This window comes from Musca autumnalis, unplaced genomic scaffold (assembly GCF_047663935.1).
Source record: "Musca autumnalis isolate F117 unplaced genomic scaffold, ASM4766393v1 scaffold_5, whole genome shotgun sequence".
Lineage (NCBI taxonomy): Eukaryota > Metazoa > Arthropoda > Insecta > Diptera > Muscidae > Musca > Musca autumnalis.
Window position 1 is genome coordinate 69,200,312 of NW_027412088.1, and position 22,250 is coordinate 69,222,561.

Consider the following 22,250-nt stretch of genomic DNA (forward strand, 5'->3'; position numbering starts at 1 on the left):
CAAGAGGTCTTCCTATAAAAGAACTCAAGATATCTTCTTATAGAAGAACTCAAGAGGTCTTATTATCTCAAGAGGTCTTCTTATAAAAGAGCTCAAGATGTCTTCTTATAGAAGGGGTCAAGAGGTCTTCTTATAGAAGAGGACTTCTTACAGAAGAACTCAAGAGGTCTTCTTATAGAAGATGTCTTCTTATATAAGAGGACTTCTTACAGAAGAAGTCAAGAGGTCTTATTATAGAAGAGCTCAAGAGGTCTTCTTATAGAAGAGCTCAAGAGGTCTTCTTATAGAAGAGCTCAAGAGATCTTCTTATAGAAGGGCTCAAGAGATCTTCTTATAGAAGGGCTCAAGAGGTCTTCTTATAGAAGAGCTCAGGAAGACTTTTATAGAAGAACTTAAGAGTTCTTTTTATATGAGAGCTCAAGAGTTCTTCTTATAGAAGAGCTTCTTATAGAAGAGCTCAAGAGGTCTTCTTACAGAAGAACTCAAGAGGTATTTTTATAGAAGAGCTCAAGGGGTCTTCTCATAGAAGAGCTCAAGAGGTCTTCTTTTGCAAAAGCTCAAAAGGTCTTCTTATAAAAGAGCTCAAGAGCTCTTCTTAAAAATAGCTCAAGAGGTCTTCTTATAGAAGAGCTGAAGAAGTCTTCTTATAAAAGAACTGAGGAGGTCTTCTTATAGAAGAGCTCAAGATCTTCTTATAGAAGAGGTCAAGAGGTCTTCTTATAGAAGAGCTCAAGAGGTCTTTTTATAGAAGAGCGCAAGAGGTCTTCTTATAGAAGAGCTCAGGAAGTCTTCTATAGAAGAAGTCTTCTTACAGAAGAACTCAAGAGTTCTTCTTATATGAGAGCTCTTATTATAGAAGAGCTTAAGAGGTCTTCTTTTGCAAGAGCTCAAAAGGTCTTCTTATAGAAGAGCTCAAGAGCTCTTCTTAAAAAATAGCTCAAGAGGACTTCTTATAGAAGAGCTGAAGAAGTCTTCTTATAAAAGAACTGAGGAGGTCTTCTTATAGAAGAGCTCAAGAGATCTTCTTATAGAAGAGCTCAAGAGGTCTTCTCAAGCTCAATATGTATTTTTATAGAAGAGCTTAATACGTCTTTATATAGTCTTCTTATAGAAGAGCATAAGGCCTTCTTATAGAATAGCTTAAAACGTCTTCTTATAGAACAACTAAGGGTCTCTTTTTATAGAAGATCTCAAGAGATCTTCTTACAGAAGAGCTCTAGAGCTCAAGAGCTCAATATGTCTTCTTATAGAAGATCTCAAGAGATCTTTTTTAGAAGAGCATAAAATGAGCATATCATGTCATCTCATGATGTATTCTTCAAGAAGTTATGGACAGATGCTAATAATAATGCATGGGTTTCAACGTGTGAACACTTTGTGCATGTTTGCAGGTGTATTAGTGTGGGGTATTACATTCCAGTTAAAATTTTTTCCGAATTCGGAACGAAACTCTGCAAAAGTTTCCGATTCTGATGCCAAATTCATTTCCAAATCAGAACAAAATTTTATGAAGGTGCCCACGATTTCGGAGAATTTTGTCGGAAAAAATCGGAAGGAACATTCATGTTTCTTTCCGAATTCTAAACGAATTCGTTAAAAAAACAAGTAAAAAAGTATCAGTCGGCTTTGCCGACAGAGATATACCCTCAGCCTGAATATATTGAAACTTTTTTCGCAAAAAACGTATGTATTTAGGGGGTTTTAAAAATTTTGGGCGTTTGAACCGACAAAAATCTTGATTATGATTAAAGATCAAACGTTTTGCGGAGGAGATACAAAAAGGAATGGATCGACATTGACCATTATGGAAGTGGATCTCCAGCCACTACATATGGTGCCATAGAGGGTTTTTACACCCTTCGGGCTGTTTGCTCAAGAAGTATGGACTTGCCCCTGAAACAACTTTTACCATCGCAATTGAGGCATCGAATGCAAGTTGCTTCAACAAAAATCAAAGTGATTCGAAAGCAGGTCTTAAAGTGAACATGTATCCGAAATTTTGTGTGGGAGGTACCGGATGGAGTGGACAAATATAGTCCATATTTGAACCTGATCTATATCTGGTAGATATATTAGGATGTGTAAAGTATGGTCCAATTGGGCCACTCTCTTCAAGAGTTATCGTACGCACAATTTTTCCGAACATTTTAGAACTTTTGTGGAGGAGGTACCTGAAGGAGTGGACCGATATGGCTTATCTTCGAATTTAAACTATGTTTGGACAAAATATTACTAAGGCCAAACTTTGGACCGAATCGGCAGACCTGTTCGAGAGTTATTTTGCCCTCCAACCTCCTCACACGGTGTCATAGGGGTTTTTTGCAACTTTCAGGCTATTTTCTCAGGAAGTATGGACTTGCCCCTGATGAAACTTATACCGTCGTATGGAGGGCAGTGAATACAAGTAGCTAAAGCAAAAATCAAAGCGATTCGAGAGATGGTCCTAAACTGAACTTTTCCAAATTTTTGTGTGGGAGGTACCCGACGGAGTGGACCGATTGAGTCCATATTAAAACCTGATCTAAGTCTGGTACACGCTCCACGATGGGCAAAGTATGGACCAAATCGGTTACTCCCGTCAAGAGTTATCGTGCGCACAAATTTTCCGAACATTTCCGAACTTTTGTGAGGGAGGTACCGGAAGGAGTGGACCGATATAGCTCATCTTCGAACTTAAACTAAGTTTGGGCAAAATATTACGAAAGCCAAAATTTGAATCGAATCGGTTCATCCGTTCGAGAGTTATCGTGCGCTCCAGCCAGCCAGACAGACAGACGGACGGACATTGCTCAATCGACTCCAAATTGTCTGAAACACATTTCGTCCAAACATACTTGGGGTCTAAAACCATTATTTCGATGAGGCACATTTTGCCCGTATGAAAGTGTATATACCCTTCATAGCCTAAAGGCTGAGGGTATAAAAACTAATGAATGACATTGAAATTTTAAGGGAATTTTCGATATTCTGCACAATTTTGGACTAAACTCAAAGGAACAGTCGAAAATGAGCAGAAAATAGGAATACTCTAATACTTATTCAGAATTTCGAAAAACCTCGGATGTTCGATTAATAATTCGGAAATTTATCGGATGTTTGAAATCTCAATATTTTTGAAAGTTTTATCCGAAAATCGAAAAAATTATTCAGAATTTCGAAAAAAAAATCGGATGTTTGATTAAAATTCGGAAATTTAATGGATGTTTGAAATCTGAATATTTTCAAAATTTTTATCCGAAATTCGAAAAAATTTGATATTTTATTCAAAATTCGGAAATTTATCGGATGTTTGAAATCTGAATATTTTCGAAAGTTTTATCCGAAAATCGGAACAAATATTCAGAAGTTTGATGCTATCTTTTTTATTCTGTATTTATTGAACATCGTAAATCGGAGTACTCCGAAAATAATCGGAAAAAAATCACAGAATCTCGAAAAAAATTTGATATCAATTGTTGGCTGGGATACTTCGATCCGTCCATTAATATTCATTTTACATTTTACCTTTATTCAATTGTACAATGTACATACATCAATAAACATATCTTATTTTCCTTACAGGTTCGTGTTATATATATTCACTACCAAATGTAAGTATTTACAGTCTTACCGAGCAAATTTTTGGGGAATTAAATATGAATAATAAATTATTATATACGACTGCTTTCCATTATCGAAGCTTGTTAATTATTAACTAAAATTTTCCTTCGCTGTTAGTCTATCCTTGATTTCAAACTATGTAATGCAGTCTCTGTAATTATTCATAACACTTAGGCACAAATTGTCTCGCGTAATGCTATACATTTTGTTTTGCACTAAATATCGTTGCTTCTCCTAACCTTGTACTCTTCATTAATGCCGCCTATAATTGTTGTTGTTTGTTGATGATGCGGTGGCAAGTTTGCAAACAGCGTTGTTCGGAGGGAGATACAATGTGTGCGCTTCTTCTTTTTATTCATTCGACGTATTCAGAACGTAGTATGTACATACGTAGCACGTATCTACCCCCCAAGTGTTTTTTGTTGATATTGTTGTGATATTTAGTCAATGAACGAGCGTGGATATCTGTGCTCAATTGTAATTACGCTGCGTCATAGATGATGTACTTTTTTGTTTATTTGCATTGTTGTTATTTTTAATATGTGGGTAATATTTACTCCAATTTACGTATGAAAACACACAAACACACTTACCTTCTTTTCTTCTTCTTCATACGTAGAATGTAAATAAACTCTTGGTGGGAATGTGATATCTCCCTGCTGTCTCTCCTTGGTAAAAACGAAACGAAAATAAAACGAACGCAGTACATTGACAATTCTACAAATAATAAAACAAAGCTATCCGATGACGGCGGTTGCATCGATATGGTCTGCATTAACAATGTTAAATAAATAATACAGAAAAAATATCAACGAGAAAATATAAAATTTGTTTAAATTAAGGACTCTAACAGTTGTGATTTATATTTTCATTTCTTGGGCTGATGTGGTTGCATACATGTACTTGCACGAGTATGTATGTCGGATACATATCTTGTTTAGGAAGATGTATCCTCATCAACAACACAATCATCTTGTATATTCAAAAGATTTTCCTGGACGTCTGTGTAATACATATGGAGTAAATCAAACCGGTTGAACAGTATATCGAATAAATATGTATAAATTGAAGTCATTTATCTGCATATATGATTTCATTTAAATGTGGAAAAAATCTGAAACTAATGACCATTACTCTTGAATAAATGGAGCTAATTATTTTCTCAAAGACTGTATTTCGCAGCGAAGTAATTTGACCTTCTGGCTCTTTATGATATGAGCATAAAGTATTGATATCGTTATTGTTGATATTACCATCCTCCCTTCTGTTATTCCCTAATATAACAGAAGTGTGCTATTTCAGTGGTTTGACAAAAAGTCTTCGGGGGAGTATTTCAACAAATCATGAAATTTTCATGACAAAATCTCAAAAGAATACACAATTATTGGCAATGTGATTTTCATCATGGTGGAGGTCTAAAGAGACAATGACAATTGCGTATTTCAAGTTGACCATATGGTCAATATCTAATTGAAACAATAAACTGCATAACGTAATTGATTTCCTCCAAAATGAAGAAATTACTTAGCAGATGATAGATATATTTTATCTTAAACTCAACAAGGGCTTAATGACTTTTTGATATTGAGAAATGCTGATAAGAACACTAACATTGTTCAATAGTATACGAGGGTCACTAGAAAACTATCTGGCCTAGGCAACAGGCATTGTCGCCAGGAGTCATTTTACATTTTTTTTGAAAAGTTTTACAGTTTTTAGCCTAGGTGTACACAGAACAGTTTGACATACGACCATATGTTGAGTTGTTTACAGTGACTTGAAAAAATTACTTTGCAAAAAAGTGGAATTTACTTGTGAACATTTTCGTCCGATAATGTTTTACAACTTTCGACATATATAATCACGGCGAGAGTGAATCGTTCAAATTAAATCTTTGTATGTCTGCATGTATAAAGGTTCACCCTATAGTACTATGAAAACCTGGTTTAATGAATTCAATCGTGGCCGACACTCGTAAAAAGTACCAAGTTCATGAGGGTTGTCCAAAAACGGTCGTTGTGCCAGAAAAAATTAAGCCGTGCGTGAACTGATTATGCAAGATTGCCATGTTATATAACGTAAGATAGAGGCGTCCTTAGGCATTTATTCCACCAACTAACATTTGATATTGTATTAACACTTGGCGGCAAAAATGGGGTTTTTCTCATTGGATCCTGAGTTGATCGGTACAAGAAATTTCGAAAAAAATATCATGCTTCAAAAGACATTTATAAGATGGATCCAGGTGAAGAATCATGGAACTATGCGTATGAACCCGCAAAATAGCAGCAACCGCCTGAAGATGCTGTAAAAGCGTCCAAAAACCATGTTTTGTAGTTGTCGCAATCAAGCCACTGTAAACAACCCAACACATGGTCGTATGTCAAACTGCCCTGAGTCCTTTTCTAGTGACCCTCGTAATTATAGTTAATAAATTTAAATATTATGAATTTACAATTGTTATGAATTTTTGTTAATGAGTACACTGTTTCATACAGAACGCGAAATCATATTATAGCTAATTCGAATGAAACAAGTGAGCAAGGCTATAGTGGGCGGGGCCGACTATGTGATACATTACGCCATTACCCACCCCTGTGCTTAAGCTTTTCTATGGTAAACATTTCTTTTAGGGATATACTAAAATTTCCCCTACCCTTGCTTTTATACCAAATGACATTGCTTTCAGAATACCCCCTACTAGATGCGGAGATATTTCCATAAGAACATCACGTTCAATTTGTTTCCACATTAGTTTTTTGCTCATTCCGACCCTTGACTGTCACCAAAATCATTAGCCGTTTTCATCCCTGGGAGCCTCATCAGCCCCAAAATTTCGTGACGATCCGATCAGAATTGCGACCTGCAGGAAAATGGGATGCATTACCGACTATCGAGATATCTCCGTTGTTTGACCACCTACGCCTACCTACTTTGTATCATTGAGATTTTCTAGTATCATTGTCAGGCTTTGATTTTGTAAGGTCATTAATAAAAGCTATGATATTCATCAGCACAATTGAAATCGCGAAAATAAAAACCTTGGTTGGATTAGCGACTAATGTGATATCTTCATTGTTTGACCACCTACGCCAGTCTACTTTACATTATTGTAAAGGTGAAACATAGACTAATAAAAGTATAGACAAAGAAATCCTTTCGCCTTAATTCTCTCACTAAGTGTGAATTGTGTCAGTTGGCAATGCACTCAATTTATAAAATGGCAAAAAATTGTGGTGTACAACGTTTGGAAAAAAAATGGAGACTACCCTACTTAACTTCCTTAAGAAATAGTTGACTAATTACATGACATAAATCTTCAACTAGGAAAAGCTAGCTAGGAGTAGTCGGGGATGGTGTGCTATCCCCTTCGTTTTTAATTTCTATATACCTAATACTGATTTACCGATTTGTTAGCCATGCTTAGCCTTTGCTAGACCTTTCTTTAAACTACTGTAGTATCGCCTGTGGCCGTCCGCAATATGCCATTAATTTCAGTACTTTCCCTCTTACCAAATGCGGTCTAATAATAGATTTTGATATAAAGTGCGCTTTACACCATTGACGAAGCCTGTATAGTTATTCATAGGATGGATGTTGGATCACTTCATTATTGCTCGTTGATGGCTGTAGCGTCGCACAATGTCGCGAGTTCATATTAACTGTGGCCAAAAATAGAAGGAGTTGTCGTAGGTGCATCAATTTTTGTACACGTACCTATTATTGACTTACAATCTTCAGGACAAAAAATTGGGTTGGTCGGTCAACGTTTTGATATAGCCCCCATAGAACCGTACCTCCCGATTTTCGGTATTTTGAATGCTTTAGACACAATGACCAACCGAAAGTATTCAAATTTTGTGGTAAGTCTTTGGCAGAGATATCAAACATTCCAACAGAGAATTGTGGGCTTAGGCCCACGTTTTGATATAGCCCCCATACAACGGTACCTCCCGATTTTCGGTATTTTGAATATTTTAGCCTAATTATTACACCGAAATTCCTGAAATTTGGTATTTAGTCTTCGTAGGGGGCATTATTACTTCACCTTGACATTTGTCTGTATAGGTCCACGCTTTTATATAGCCCCCATAGGACGGTACCTCCCGATTTTCGGTATTTTGGAGGATTTAGCCTGATTATCACACCGAAATGGCTGAAAATTGGTATTAAGTCTCCGTTGGGGGACTTATAACCTTCCACCAGAAATATGTCGGTGTAGGTCCTCGTCTTCCTATAGCCCCCATAGAACCGTGCCTCCTCATTTTCGGTATTTTGAGTGTTGTGGCCTCAATATCCACCCGATATGAGTGAAATTTGGTGTTTAGTCTTCATATTCTTTGTGAGCATATTGAATATATCAAACTCTTGTCTTTATATATGAGAAATTTCCTTTAAAAAATTTTTTTAACCGATAAGTGGTCAATAAACTGTCAGCTTTTTGTAAAAAAATCGAATTTTGATTTTCACTGTTCACAATTTTGTTAAAAATTGATATTTTTTAAATTCCCTCGTTTTAAAGTAAGATTATTAGGTACTTAATAAGCCCACAATTATATGTGATGGTCGGTTCATTCGTTTTCGCGCTATAGCCAACACCACAAAACGATTTGTTAAAAAAGGGGGTATCCACTCAGTGATGTGGTCGCTGAAAAAGAGAAATGACACATTCGTCTGCAAACCTCTGCAGCTGGGACCTTTATATATTTGAAGTACTCACTTTTTACTACTCATACAGCAAAATATATCGATATATCTTTTTATACCATTTTTTCCCAATCCACTTAATTTAAAATTTGCTTCAGAAAATTAATAAACTTAGTAATACATGTTTGGGTAAATGTAAACACCATATAATTAATATTTACATGCAAACAAAAGTGTAGTTAAGTTTATTACATCCCAATAGAACTTAGGAAACATTTTTGCAGCCACCGTTACTTTTAAATTTTAAATATTAACACATAATATAATTTATTAATTTTAGAAAAAGAAAACAACAATACGTATCACGGTGCTCTTGAAACAATTTTAAATGGAAGGTGCTTACACCTCGGAAGTTTTTGCGGATTCTGAAACTACAATGTTTATAGATGAGAAAAATCAAAAAACAAAAAAAATCGCCGGAGCGCTTTTTAAATAAATCGCGATTTAAGTTGACATTTTTAGGGGTGGTTTAGGTTTACACGATTTTGCTTAAAAACCGCAAGTCCTATCAAAATGGGACTAAAAAAATGTTGTAGCTATGAAAATTCTCTACAAGATTGAGATTTATGGTATTCTCTCGGTTTTACCGTTTTTGAGATATAGAAGTTCAAATTGGGACAATTCAAATTCAATTCAATTCTGTATAGCCCCCTTATAAAACAATGTCATGATTGCAAATTTCCAACTTAAACTTATATATCTAAAAATATGTTACAACTTAGGATAAGTTACTTAAGCCAGTTTTGTAGAGAATTTTCACAGCTTTAAGGTTTTCTCAGGTCCCATATCGATAAGAGTTACCGTATTCAAGAAAAACCGCGAAACCCTAACAAAAAAAAACGTAAAAATGTAAACTGAGCTTCTTTATCTCAAAAATGGTACAGGCTGGGAACAAATGATAAACCTCAGTCCTCTAGAGAATTTTCACAGCTACAACATTTTCTTTAGCTCCATTTAGATTGGATTTGCGGTTTCCAAGTAAAATCGTGAAAACCTAAAAAACACCTAAAAATGTGAATTTTTGCCGCGATTTATTTAAAAATCCCTACAGCGATTTTTTCTTGTTTTTGGATTTTTCTCATCTATGAACACTGCTGTTTCAGAATTCACAAAAACTTTCCCTGTGTAAGCGGTTTTCATCAAAAGTTAGTTAAGGTGCACCCTTCATGACATTGTTTTATAAGGGGGCTATACAGAATTGAATTGAATTTGAATTGTCCCAATTTGAACTTCTATATCTCAAAAATGGTAAAACCGACGAGAATACCATATATGTCAATCTTGTAGAGAATTTTCATAGCTACAACATTTTCTTTAATCCCATTTTGATAGGACTTGCGGTTTTTAAGTAAAATCGTGAAAACCTAAACCACCCCTAGAAATGTCAACTTAAATCGCGATTTATTTAAAAAGCGCTCCGGCGATTTTTTTTTGTTTTTTGATTTTTCTCATCTACAAACATTGTAGTTTCAGAATCCGCAAAAATTTCCGAGGTGTAAGCACCTTCCATTTAAAATTGTTTCAAGAGCACCGTGGTATGTATTAACTAAAATTGTCGGATTTAAATCCTCAAATAGCAAAAACTACTTCACGTATCAGTACCAAAATTCAGATTCTTCTTAATTAATATGTTTTCTATCACTCCCCATCAATAAATTTGTTCAACGAAGTATTTAGTTTTTACCATTTTTGGCCACGGTCGTGACACTGTGCGTCGGTGATCTGGAGCTGTTTGCTTTTCTGGATCAATTTTCTTCGGTTCACATAGTGTCTCATTCTTCGGATTCACGTTCGGAGGCCGACTTTATCGTAGCAATCCTGTTTGTACCTCTACCACGAAAATTATAGAATTTAAATTTTTACCGAAGGTAGTCCCATTTACAATTATACACTAGTCCATACTTCCTAACATAATGGCCAAAAGGTAATAGAAACAATATTGTTGGAGCATGCTAACAGCTGAAAGGTGCACCTGTCATTATTGGCCCGCACAACCACCGTTGCACAAATTGTTCGTGTTTTATACCACCCAGCTAACAATTTTTTCCGATGGCTCTGATATCAGATTTTTTCTGAGATTTTCTGAATATTTTTTAGAATTGTGGCCGATTTCTCTAATATTTTCCTAGAAATTTGACCGATTTTCTATAAGTTTATTTTAAGAATCTCTGCACATTTTCTAAAGAATCTTAAGAATCGTCATTCCGAATTCGTTCCGATTTCTAATGGATTTTCTAAGGGAATTTTTTTTTTGTTTGATGTCGAAGAACAAAATGCCTGGTCATAAAATTCGCATATACAATTTTAAAATTTTTTTAATATAAATGCTACATATAATAATTCAAGCTAGTGTTGATAGCTTCAACGTATATGTAGAAGTATACTTCTGCATATTGTTCTACTGTTAATCATAAAATGATAACAACAGGCAAAATCATTAGAAAGTTTGAATTCAATTTAAATTAGAATAGCACATTGAAAGACAATTGTGTTTGTTCTGTATAGACCGACACGTGGCGTCAGCGTCAGAATTGTTTCCGATTTTTTCAGAAAATCTGAACTTTTCTCCGAATTTTTCCAGAATTTCTTTCCAAATTCGGACGGATTTTCTTAAGAAAATCTAAATTTTTCATCGAATTTTCCAGAATTTTCTTCCGATTTCGGACCAAATTCTGTCAGAAAATCTAAATTTTTCTCCGAATTTTCCAAGAATTTACTTCCGAATACGAACGGAAATCGTCGCGAAACTCTAATATTTTTTAAGAATTTCCTTAGAAAATTCTTTCCGAATTCGGTGACCACGTCCATACAACTTTCGTACCGAATTCGGTACGAATTCGGCATCAGAATCGGATATTTTTTCAGAAATTCTGTCCGAATTCGTTTCAAAAAAAAAAAAAAATGTTAGCTGGGCAGTTATAGGCACCAATACAAATGAAGTATGTGGGTTATTGCATTGCTAAAATTAAAATCATTGCTAAAATTAAAAAAGCGACGACACAACCTTCTTCATTGACTTCTGAGTGAAGTTACTTTCATTAAGGGCACGTGTGCCTCTTTTTGGCGGATGTTGTTTTATACCCTCAGCTTATAGGATAACGAGTGTATTTACTGTTTCTTACAACCATAATATGTCTCATCGATTACTCTCGAACGGATCGGTTTTAAATTTGGTACTCGTAATATTTTGTCCAAACTTTTTTTTCGAACTTTGCATATCGAACTGATATTCGCTTAAATGGTTAGCAAGATAACTATATAAGGGAGTGACAGATTTGGTCCAAACTTTTCACATGGTAAAGTTTCTTAAAAAATAGATCAGTATGGAATATGGTCTATTTCGGTACACTACACTATAGGTCAAACAGCCCATTTTACTGGCCAAAAGTCTGATTTCGCACTTTGTATTTTCACTTATTTTGTGTGACTTTCTTGTAAGAAACACTTCAAATATAATAAAAATAAATTTTGTTTTTGTATGAGAAATTATACCGTTACATGGCAGGCTGCCAAATATGTATTATCCAAATATCTTTAAAATCTTGTTAACGAAATATGTTTACTTGTATACGTTCAGGGTGAAACAAAATCACAATATTAGCATAAGTAACGATTTGATTAGAAAGTATTCGATATCTATTTATCAAAAATGCCCTCCTATCATCATTTATGTGTATAAATAGTTATTAAATGGATGTTAACTTTGAATTTTCGTAGAAAGTCGAACATTTTCAGGTTATGTACGCTTTTAAAGTCTCGGCAACGTTCGGCAATGAAAGTGAAAATTGAAATTGGTTCATTAACTCGTGCCGAATGCAGAAAATTTTATGTGCTTATGCGTAAATTTGCTCAACAAGAATTATACAACTTTTTTAGGTTACCATATTTTCCATAATATTGATTTTTTTGAAGTTAGGGTTAAACCTCTTACCAACTAATGTTAGCCAAATTGGAGTCTACAGCATCCTGCTGTGTTCTAAAGTCAAATTATTTACAAATCTTTTATAAATATATACAGTTATAGGCAAAATATGTCACATCATATTGCGGGATTTTCAAGGTAATAATTTAAGGCATATTCTCAATAAAACTAAAATGAAATACAACAAAAAAGCTTCTTAACTTATCGGGCGTCGATGCCTTCAATTCTGTAGACAAATAACAGACCTTCCAGTTTTTGTCCCCAAAGGGTTAACGTACCAGTTGTATATTTGGTCCATAAAGGGTTAATTTTTTGGCCCACGTTGTTCCATTTTTCTCCCTGAATATAAAAACGCTATATTAACTTAAACCAAACACTTGTTTTAACTTTAAGACTTTTGGCCAATAAAATGGCCCGATTGACCTATAGTGCACTACTGCAAAATTTGTACTAAAAAAATGCATTTATTGGAATTTACAAAAAAGTTGGTAGTTTTCCTGGAAAAGCATCATTAAAAATGTATGGTCCTTGTGATCATGACTACAACAGCATAATCTTTTCTATGCAAAGCCAATACGTCCGATACAAATAAAATATGTGTCACAAAATTTTCCAATATTCGAGCCAGCTTCGGCACACCAACGTGGAGATTAACCCCGGCTTTCAACGACTATCTGCTTTGTGGTCTCTATTAAAATGCTGTATTTTATTCATTATATTTCCTTCATTTTGTCCCAAAATTCTTAACTTGTAGCCGACGGTGGCCGCTTAATAATTATCTCTGATTTCCTGAGATGGAATGGGTGGGTATAAAGTTCTTCAAGATCGTTGACAAATTTAAATCCTTATCTCTGCTTAAATACCTTAACATTTTTATCTAACTTATTCAAATGCATGATACACTGTAAGTCATTTTTGGAGTCATGATTTATTAATCACATTCTGACACCACAGCGTGATAGAAGACCAAAAATAAGAAGACACGTGTCCCGGCGTTTTCCCCTATCACTTCAACTTTCGCGGTTATGGGCCCACAGAGAGGCTTTCATGTCAAAAGGGATCATTTTGTCAGGCACATATCTTCCAAACCGCTTGAAATGTAGGATTACTCGTGGAGGCACTGTTGTAGCTCTCGTCCTAAAGAATAATAATTGTGATCAAAGATATCAGTAAAAACAGCTTTCTGGAACATACGAATTGTCTTATATTAAATTTTTATACTTTTTTTCTCCTATTCTGGTCGACAGATACCGAACCGCCCAAAAATTAAGGATACAGTTAACTTAAATCGAATCTCGAGCTTTAAATCGAATTTCGAGCTTGATGAACCAACCGTTCCTAGAATCTTTATATGTTCTAGAAAGTTGTTTATGGGAATATTAGGTACATTTTTGTAGTTGACTGTATCCTTATTTTTGGGCGGTTCGGAATCTGTGGACCAAAATGGGAGAAAAAGTATAAAAATCTAAGATTTTCAAAAGTTTTTGGCTCTTTTCGCATTTAAGAACCGTACATAGGTATTTCGAATGTTGCAGAAAGTTGTTTGCCGATATCTTTGCTACAGTATTGTTGTTAATTGTTTTCTTGAATTTTGAACGGTTTAGTATCTATGGAGCGGAAACCGAGAAAAGAAGATACAAATCGCATTTGTTTAGCTATTTTGGCCATGAAGAACCGTTTCTACAGAGTTTGTATGTTCCTAGAAAGTTATTTATTGAGATCTAAGGAACATTTTACTACCCAGCAAAAAAAGTCCTCCCAAAATCATGGGTTTTGTAACGGATTTTTGGCAGCCGTAACTACTCGCAAACCCCCTTTCTTCCCCATTATTTTTACAAGGGCATGTCGCACTCAGTTTGTAGTTATTTTATGACCACTAGAATAACTAGTTATTCTGTGGCCACTAGAAGTTGAAAAGTAAGTTGAAAAAAATTCTATTTTTAGAACAGTTGTGTAGAGATTTTTTTTTTAATTTCATCACACTTCTTACTTTTATTTTATTTCGCTCGCTGTGCGAGTTGAACACACGAACCCTCTGATTTCTAGCCAAAGACACTACATACTATGCCACACACACGAACATTAAGGCTTGCTTAAGAACTTAAATGTGCAGTGCACCACGAACTGTTATTTTTTAATTAAAAAAAAAACACGCGTGCCGACAGTGAGCGTTGAACACACAACCCTAGGATTTATAGTCGGACACACACTCACTGTGCCACCGTCCTCATTACTTAGTGAGGAGCAAAGTAAGTAGGTTTGCCTTGTAATTTTTTTAAGAAGTATCCCATTACTTTTCAGATTACGTGTAATGGGAAAAGAAGCTTGTTTACATTACTTTGTAATGGGTTACGTAATGACTAATGGATCCGAATTTTTGCTGGGTAGTTGTTTGTTTGCTTCAATTTTGATCGGTTTGATATCTGCAGACTAAAATCCGAGAAAAAAATATAATGGACATTTGACCTTGACGATTTTGACCTTGAAGATGAAGTAGAATGGCTTTTATGTGTTCACAATTAATATTTTTTCGGACGAGAGCTACAACCTTGCCTCCACGAATAATCCCAAATTCCAAGCGATTTAGAAGATATGTGCCGATCCCTTCTTTTTGAGCCATTAGTAAGATGAAAAGGATGACTAAGGAATTCAGCAGATCTGATATCCGCGCACTCCCTGTATACTTCTATGATCAAATTTCTGAATTTCATTGTGCCTAGCAACATTACAAGAAGCCTAAACTTGTATTACTAACCCCAGTTTGGATGAAGGTCGAAAATATTCTTGAAATGTAGTCCATAATAATCCTGATGATCTTCAGTGTCCCTTTCTAAAATACCGATTAAAAATTGTATAGCTTTTTAAAAAATGTACATTAGGGTGGTTTTAAAAAGTCAATGTCGGGTTTTTTATGCGGCACCACCTCCCCCAAGACTGAATTAGAATTTTCCTATGGAAACCACTATTCAGCCAGGCAGTATTAGAATTTTCCTATGGAAAACTCTATTCAGCCAGGCTGAATTAGAAATTTCCTATGGAAAACTCTATTCAGCCAGGCTGAATTAGAAATTTCCTATGGAAAACTCTATTCAGCCAGGCTGAATTAGAAATTTCCTATAGAAAACTCTATTCAGCCAGGCTGAATTAGAATTTTCCTATGGAAAACTCTATTCAGCCAGGCTGAATTAGAATTTTCCTATGGAAAACTCTATTCAGCCAGGCTGAATTAGAATTTTCCTATGGAAAACTCTATTCAGCCAGGCTGAATTAGAATTTTCCTATGGAAAACTCTATTCAGCCAGGCTGAATTAGAATTTTCCTATGGAAAACTCTATTCAGCCAGGCTGAATTAGAATTTTCCTATGGAAAACTCTATTCAGCCAGGCTGAATTAGAATTTTCCTATGGAAAACTCTATTCAGCCAGGCTGAATTAGAATTTTCCTATGGAAAACTCTATTCAGCCAGGCTGAATTAGAATTTTCCTATGGAAAACTCTATTCAGCCAGGCTGAATTAGAATTTTCCTATGGAAAACTCTATTCAGCCAGGCTGAATTAGAATTTTCCTATGGAAAACTCTATTCAGCCAGGCTGAATTAGAATTTTCCTATGGAAAACTCTATTCAGCCAGGCTGAATTAGAATTTTCCTATGGAAAACTCTATTCAGCCAGGCTGAATTAGAATTTTCCTATGGAAAACTCTATTCAGCCAGGCTGAATTAGAATTTTCCTATGGAAAACTCTATTCAGCCAGGCTGAATTAGAATTTTCCTATGGAAAACTCTATTCAGCCAGGCTGAATTAGAATTTTCCTATGGAAAACTCTATTCAGCCAGGCTGAATTAGAATTTTCCTATGGAAAACTCTATTCAGCCAGGCTGAATTAGAATTTTCCTATGGAAAACTCTATTCAGCCAGGCTGAATTAGAATTTTCCTATGGAAAACTCTATTCAGCCAGGCTGAATTAGAATTTTCCTATGGAAAACTCTATTCAGCCAGGCTGAATTAGAATTTTCCTATGGAAAACTCTATTCAGCCAGGCTGAATTAGAATTTTCCTATAGAAAACTATAGAAAAACAGCCAGGCTGAATTAGAATTTTCCTATGGAAAACTCTATTCAGCCAGCCAGGCTGAATTAGAATTTTCCTATGGAAAACTCTATTCAGCCAGGCTGAATTAGAATTTTCCTATGGAAAACTCTATTCAGCCAGGCTGAATTAGAATTTTCCTATGGAAAACTCTACTCTCAGCCAGGCTGAATTAGAATTTTCCTATGGAAAACTCTACTCTCAGCCAGGCTGAATTAGAATTTTCCTATGGAAAACTCTACTCTCAGCCAGGCTGAATTAGAATTTTCCTATGGAAAACTCTACTCTCAGCCAGGCTGAATTAGAATTTTCCTATGGAAAACTCTATTCTCAGCCAGGCTGAATTAGAATTTTCCTATGGAAAACTCTATTCAGCCTGGCTGAATTAGAATTTTCCTATGGAAAACTCTATTCAGCCTGGCTGAATTAGAATTTTCCTATGGAAAACTCTATTCAGCCTGGCTGAATTAGAATTTTCCTATGGAAAACTCTATTCAGCCAGGCTGAATTAGAATTTTCCTATGGAAAACTCTATTCAGCCTGGCTGAATTAGAATTTTCCTATGGAAAACTCTATTCAGCCTGGCTGAATTAGAATTTTCCTATGGAAAACTCTATTCAGCCAGGCTGAATTAGAATTTTCCTATGGAAAACTCTATTCAGCCAGGCTGAATTAGAATTTTCCTATGGAAAACTCTATTCAGCCAGGCTGAATTAGAATTTTCCTATGGAAAACTCTATTCAGCCAGGCTGAATTAGAATTTTCCTATGGAAAACTCTATTCAGCCAGGCTGAATTAGAATTTTCCTATGGAAAACTCTATTCAGCCAGGCTGAATTAGAATTTTCCTATGGAAAACTCTATTCAGCCAGGCTGAATTAGAATTTTCCTATGGAAAACTCTATTCAGCCAGGCTGAATTAGAATTTTCCTATGGAAAACTCTATTCAGCCAGGCTGAATTAGAATTTTCCTATGGAAAACTCTATTCAGCCAGGCTGAATTAGAATTTTCCTATGGAAAACTCTATTCAGCCAGGCTGAATTAGAATTTTCCTATGGAAAACTCTATTCAGCCAGGCTGAATTAGAATTTTCCTATGGAAAACTCTATTCAGCCAGGCTGAATTAGAATTTTCCTATGGAAAACTCTATTCAGCCAGGCTGAATTAGAATTTTCCTATGGAAAACTCTATTCAGCCAGGCTGAATTAGAATTTTCCCATGGAAAACTCTATTCAGCCAGGCTGAATTAGAATTTTCCTATGGAAAACTCTATTCAGCCAGGCTGAATTAGAATTTTCCTATGGAAAACTCTATTCAGCCAGGCTGAATTAGAATTTTCCTATGGAAAACTCTATTCAGCCAGGCTGAATTAGAATTTTCCTATGGAAAACTCTATTCAGCCAGGCTGAATTAGAATTTTCCTATGGAAAACTCTATTCAGCCAGGCTGAATTAGAATTTTCCTATGGAAAACTCTATTCAGCCAGGCTGAATTAGAATTTTCCTATAGAAAACTATAGAAAAACAGCCAGGCTGAATTAGAATTTTCCTATGGAAAACTCTATTCAGCCAGCCAGGCTGAATTAGAATTTTCCTATGGAAAACTCTATTCAGCCAGGCTGAATTAGAATTTTCCTATGGAAAACTCTATTCAGCCAGGCTGAATTAGAATTTTCCTATGGAAAACTCTATTCAGCCAGGCTGAATTAGAATTTTCCTATGGAAAACTCTACTCTCAGCCAGGCTGAATTAGAATTTTCCTATGGAAAACTCTACTCTCAGCCAGGCTGAATTAGAATTTTCCTATGGAAAACTCTACTCTCAGCCAGGCTGAATTAGAATTTTCCTATGGAAAACTCTATTCTCAGCCAGGCTGAATTAGAATTTTCCTATGGAAAACTCTATTCAGCCTGGCTGAATTAGAATTTTCCTATGGAAAACTCTATTCAGCCTGGCTGAATTAGAATTTTCCTATGGAAAACTCTATTCAGCCTGGCTGAATTAGAATTTTCCTATGGAAAACTCTATTCAGCCTGGCTGAATTAGAATTTTCCTATGGAAAACTCTATTCAGCCAGGCTGAATTAGAATTTTCCTATGGAAAACTCTATTCAGCCAGGCTGAATTAGAATTTTCCTATGGAAAACTCTATTCAGCCAGGCTGAATTAGAATTTTCCTATGGAAAACTCTATTCAGCCAGGCTGAATTAGAATTTTCCTATGGAAAACTCTATTCAGCCAGGCTGAATTAGAATTTTCCTATGGAAAACTCTATTCAGCCAGGCTGAATTAGAATTTTCCTATGGAAAACTCTATTCAGCCAGGCTGAATTAGAATTTTCCTATGGAAAACTCTATTCAGCCAGGCTGAATTAGAATTTTCCTATGGAAAACTCTATTCAGCCAGGCTGAATTAGAATTTTCCTATGGAAAACTCTATTCAGCCAGGCTGAATTAGAATTTTCCTATGGAAAACTCTATTCAGCCAGGCTGAATTAGAATTTTCCTATGGAAAACTCTATTCAGCCAGGCTGAATTAGAATTTTCCTATGGAAAACTCTATTCAGCCAGGCTGAATTAGAATTTTCCTATGGAAAACTCTATTCAGCCAGGCTGAATTAGAATTTTCCTATGGAAAACTCTATTCAGCCAGGCTGAATTAGAATTTTCCTATGGAAAACTCTATTCAGCCAGGCTGAATTAGAATTTTCCTATGGAAAACTCTATTCAGCCAGGCTGAATTAGAATTTTCCTATGGAAAACTCTATTCAGCCAGGCTGAATTAGAATTTTCCTATGGAAAACTCTATTCAGCCAGGCTGAATTAGAATTTTCCTATGGAAAACTCTATTCAGCCAGGCTGAATTAGAATTTTCCTATGGAAAACTCTATTCAGCCAGGCTGAATTAGAATTTTCCTATGGAAAACTCTATTCAGCCAGGCTGAATTAGAATTTTCCTATGGAAAACTCTATTCAGCCAGGCTGAATTAGAATTTTCCTATGGAAAACTCTATTCAGCCAGGCTGAATTAGAATTTTCCTATGGATAACTCTATTCAGCCAGGCTGAATTAGAATTTTCCTATGAATTTCATTGTGCCTCACGACATTGCAAGAAACCTAAATTTGTATTGCTAACCCCAGTTTGGATGAAGGGGCGAAAATATTCTTGAAATATAGCCCATAATAATCCGGATAATCTTCAGTATCCCTTTCTAAAATTCCTATTAAAATTTTTATAGTTTTTCAAAATATGTACATTAGGGTGGTTTTAAAAAATCTATGTCGGGTTTTTTTTTTATGCAACACCCCCCACTGGGCCCTCAAAGTTTCCACAGTAATTTGTATGGGGCTAAAGGTGAATTTTCACAAATGCTCTAATGCCACATTTATTGTTCAATCGATGAGAAATTTTTAACAGTTCATTGCTGTGGCTAGAAAACGTATCCTACAAAAATTTATTTAAATCGCGTAAGATTTTGACATTGCTTTTATAATATCTCCCAGCACATTTTCAAAATTTTTTGTAGGATTACTTGTTTAGCCACAAAAATGAACTGGTAAAATGTTCTCTTCGGTTGGACAATAAATGTGGCCTTTAGAACAATTTCATGAAAATTCACCTTTGGCCCATACAAATTACTATGGAAACTTTGAGGGCGTAGTGGCACGTGTTAACATATTCCGACTGTGCACAAACTTTGGCAATTTTAAAATCTAACAAAACTAAAAACTTTATAATTTTCCTATAGAAAACTATAGAAAAACAGCCAGGCTGAATTAGAATTTTCCTATGGAAAACTCTATTCAGCCAGCCAGGCTGAATTAGAATTTTCCTATGGAAAACTCTATTCAGCCAGGCTGAATTAGAATTTTCCTATGGAAAACTCTATTCAGCCAGGCTGAATTAGAATTTTCCTATGGAAAACTCTATTCAGCCAGGCTGAATTAGAATTTTCCTATGGAAAACTCTATTCAGCCAGGCTGAATTAGAATTTTCCTATGGAAAACTCTACTCTCAGCCAGGCTGAATTAGAATTTTCCTATGGAAAACTCTACTCTCAGCCAGGCTGAATTAGAATTTTCCTATGGAAAACTCTATTCTCAGCCAGGCTGAATTAGAATTTTCCTATGGAAAACTCTATTCAGCCTGGCTGAATTAGAATTTTCCTATGGAAAACTCTATTCAGCCTGGCTGAATTAGAATTTTCCTATGGAAAACTCTATTCAGCCTGGCTGAATTAGAATTTTCCTATGGAAAACTCTATTCAGCCTGGCTGAATTAGAATTTTCCTATGGAAAACTCTATTCAGCCAGGCTGAATTAGAATTTTCCTATGGAAAACTCTATTCAGCCAGGCTGAATTAGAATTTTCCTATGGAAAACTCTATTCAGCCAGGCTGAATTAGAATTTTCCTATGGAAAACTCTATTCAGCCAGGCTGAATTAGAATTTTCCTATGGAAAACTCTATTCAGCCAGGCTGAATTAGAATTTTCCTATGGAAAACTCTATTCAGCCAGGCTGAATTAGAATTTTCCTATGGAAAACTCTATTCAGCCAGGCTGAATTAGAATTTTCCTATGGAAAACTCTATTCAGCCAGGCTGAATTAGAATTTTCCTATGGAAAACTCTATTCAGCCAGGCTGAATTAGAATTTTCCTATGGAAAACTCTATTCAGCCAGGCTGAATTAGAATTTTCCTATGGAAAACTCTATTCAGCCAGGCTGAATTAGAATTTTCCTATGGAAAACTCTATTCAGCCAGGCTGAATTAGAATTTTCCTATGGAAAACTCTATTCAGCCAGGCTGAATTAGAATTTTCCTATGGAAAACTCTATTCAGCCAGGCTGAATTAGAATTTTCCTATGGAAAACTCTATTCAGCCAGGCTGAATTAGAATTTTCCTATGGAAAACTCTATTCAGCCAGGCTGAATTAGAATTTTCCTATGGAAAACTCTATTCAGCCAGGCTGAATTAGAATTTTCCTATGGAAAACTCTATTCAGCCAGGCTGAATTAGAATTTTCCTATGGAAAACTCTATTCAGCCAGGCTGAATTAGAATTTTCCTATGGAAAACTCTATTCAGCCAGGCTGAATTAGAATTTTCCTATGGAAAACTCTATTCAGCCAGGCTGAATTAGAATTTTCCTATGGAAAACTCTATTCAGCCAGGCTGAATTAGAATTTTCCTATGGATAACTCTATTCAGCCAGGCTGAATTAGAATTTTCCTATGAATTTCATTGTGCCTCACGACATTGCAAGAAACCTAAATTTGTATTGCTAACCCCAGTTTGGATGAAGGGGCGAAAATATTCTTGAAATATAGCCCATAATAATCCGGATAATCTTCAGTATCCCTTTCTAAAATTCCTATTAAAATTTTTATAGTTTTTCAAAATATGTACATTAGGGTGGTTTTAAAAAATCTATGTCGGGTTTTTTTTTTATGCAACACCCCCCACTGGGCCCTCAAAGTTTCCACAGTAATTTGTATGGGGCTAAAGGTGAATTTTCACAAATGCTCTAATGCCACATTTATTGTTCAATCGATGAGAAATTTTTAACAGTTCATTGCTGTGGCTAGAAAACGTATCCTACAAAAATTTATTTAAATCGCGTAAGATTTTGACATTGCTTTTATAATATCTCCCAGCACATTTTCAAAATTTTTTGTAGGATTACTTGTTTAGCCACAAAAATGAACTGGTAAAATGTTCTCTTCGGTTGGACAATAAATGTGGCCTTTAGAACAATTTCATGAAAATTCACCTTTGGCCCATACAAATTACTATGGAAACTTTGAGGGCGTAGTGGCACGTGTTAACATATTCCGACTGTGCACAAACTTTGGCAATTTTAAAATCTAACAAAACTAAAAACTTTATTAGGGTGCCGCATAAAAAAAATCCGACAACGATTTTTTTCCCTT

At 35.4% G+C, this 22,250-nt stretch overlaps 1 protein-coding gene across 2 annotated transcripts in view; it reads left to right on the top strand.

Moving 5' to 3' along the window:
• cv-2 (crosveinless 2-secreting protein) overlaps positions 1 to 22,250 on the top strand; it is a 393,914-nt gene that overhangs the window by 52,897 nt on the left and 318,767 nt on the right. The window contains exon 2 of one of the 2 annotated variants that reach the window (XM_073988356.1): positions 3,562 to 3,590. The exons of the other annotated variant lie outside the window; for it this stretch is intronic. The gene's annotated coding sequence lies outside the window, so the exon portion shown is untranslated. The remainder of the gene's footprint in view (positions 1 to 3,561; positions 3,591 to 22,250) is intronic. 2 annotated transcript variants of the gene reach the window in all.